Raw genomic sequence first — 2,407 nt, forward strand, 5'->3', positions numbered from 1 at the left:
AATAGCGCACGCTAAAATTGCGCACGCAAAGCGCAAAACCTGGTTTGCGTTCGGAGCATGCGCAGTGGCGACGACGCTATTCTTTGTGTACGCAAAGCTTTAGCGTGCGCTATTCTAAAACTCCATATTTTTTTCTTAGAGTGCACAAACCGCGAAGCTCGGCGCCCAAAATCTGAAGTCCCAGACCTTTCACGGCGTCGAGGCCTAGAAGCGATGTTCCACTGGGCGTGACGTAATGTCAGCAGGGCCTCTTCTTTCTTGTGTGCGACACGTGTGAAGAAGGAACCACACACCGGAATATTCTTCCGTGAAAAGTACAACAGGGTAACTCGAGGGCTGCTCAGCTGTACCTTGTTCTGGAACAGGATCCCGAAATGCACCTCCCCGATGATGGAGACAGTATAGAGCCGGTGTCAATGAGGAACGTGACGACACGCGGCGGCGACGTCGAGGCAAGCGGCGTCCCTCGGACGTCAACGTAGACTCCTGTACGCTTGTCGGTGTGGACGGAAAGAATGCTGAAGGCGCTCGCTGCATCCTCCTCCGGCACCACTTCGTGAACTCGAGCTGAACTTCCCCCTCGGTTGTGACGGGCGCGTCGACAGATTTGCTGGAAAGGGCCGCGGCGTCCGCATCCGAAGCAAGTACGACCACGTGCGGGGCAGCGAGACGAGCCGCACGTTGATCTGCCGCAGTTTCCACATGCAGCGGGACCGCTGAAGCCGGAGTACGGAACGACGCTGCCGGGGTTTCGTGACGCTGGCGTGCGTGTAGGGCGCGAGCACGGCGAACCGCGTGAGCGGCTGTCAGAACCGCGGCTCCCTCGAATGTTCCGTTTGGTTGACTTCCGTCCCCGTGGAGCTTGCGACGGACAGGGTTGGCGAGGGCTTCAAACTCACGTGCAGCCTGCTCGCGAAGCTGCGCAATTTACAGTGCGCGGTCGAAACTCGGAGTGTCCCCCTCTAATAGCAGTCTCTCACGAAAACGCGGGCACGTGACGCCGGCGACGAACTGGTCGGAGATGTTTTCGTCGGCTTGAGTGGCGAAGTTGCAGGACACTGGCAGTTGCGAAGCGCAGGGGCAAAGTTCGCTGCTGGTTCACCGGAAATTTGACGACGCTCGCGGTACCTTTGTCGTTGCACCCGGACGTGGCAGCGGGCAGCGAAGTGATGTGTTAGGGCGAGGAGGGCGGCGTCGTACGGGTCTGGCCTTCTGCTCTTCCCTGCCTCGTCAGCTGCTGCGGCGGCTGGCGGACTCGGCGTCCGCTGCGGAAGTACGTTGAAAATACGCAGTCCTTCGGGTCCCAGGCCGTGCAGGAGCACAGTTTGCTGACGGGTTGGCGGTAGCTCATTGGCGCCTGAAGCGAGCAGAAAGTTCTCGAAATGTCGTAACCAGCAAGACCATGGCGCAGCTGGCGTGCCGGGCGTGGAGAGAAACGGAGGCTGTGGCGCAAGTCCCGTGTTGCTCATCCTCGTCGCCAGTTGTTGTGTTCCGGACCGGACGGCCACGAAACGGGAAAAACACCAGACAGTGACCAGGCGGTGTGCCGACCAGAAAGATAATACCTTTACTTGTCCTGTGCAATGCTGTACATCGGGGATGTGGTGCCATCTCACGGAACGCAACACAACTATAAGTCACCAAAAGGTGTCGCTTCACGACACTACACACATGTAACGATCGAGTACACCGTCACCATTTGTTCGAAAGCCCTTGCTCGTGTCAGCGCATCGCCACCATTATTTCTTTCGTTCATTGGTGCACTTGACGCTACTTGCAAACCGTTCCGCATCAAGGAGCTTTCGTCGCAGATATCTGTGTGAATCTACTGTGGAATCAAGCAGGACTGCTGAATTTGTTTTGGCGTCCGGACACCCCGTTGTTCCTGGCAGTCCGCAAGACCATCAGACAAGCTTACAGCCCTGTGGCTAGACCTCAGAATGTCCGGAGCGTGCGTCCGAAGAACGCGAAACGCCGTTACGGCGCGGTGAGGACGCACGCCGTTGACGAGGTGCATGTAGGAGGCACGGGAGCTAAATCGAGAGCGAAAGCGAAAAGGGCGGGGAAATCCTGAGAATCGCGCGCGCAAGGTGACGCAGAGATGACAAAGGGCGCCACAATGATAGCAAATTTCGCGAGCACCAAGCTGCTGCCGCTGTACCACACATCAGGCGATAGCCTAAAGGCTGGGGCACACCTCGAGCGTTGACCGTGTTGCGCTGCGTCGCGTCGTGCAGCGCAGCGCCTCTCCATTGGGTCGTCGTAAGGGTCGTCATAGCAACAGCTTCACGCAAGCAGTCTTCACGAAGCGAAACGCAGTCAAACGCAACTGTGCGGACGACCCTTACATGTTTTGCTCGCGCAATTCGTATATCCGGCGATGCCAAACGGCCAGTGGGGAGGAGCG

At 58.0% G+C, this 2,407-nt stretch overlaps 1 pseudogene; it reads right to left on the reverse strand.

The window, feature by feature from the left end:
- Window positions 1-962: 962 nt before the first annotated feature.
- LOC120840162 lies at window positions 963-1,611 on the reverse strand (annotated as a pseudogene).
- Window positions 1,612-2,407: the final 796 nt, after the last annotated feature.

This window comes from Ixodes scapularis, unplaced genomic scaffold (genome assembly GCF_016920785.2).
Source record: "Ixodes scapularis isolate PalLabHiFi unplaced genomic scaffold, ASM1692078v2 PGA_scaffold39__5_contigs__length_11793443, whole genome shotgun sequence".
Classification (NCBI taxonomy): Eukaryota; Metazoa; Arthropoda; class Arachnida; order Ixodida; family Ixodidae; genus Ixodes; species Ixodes scapularis.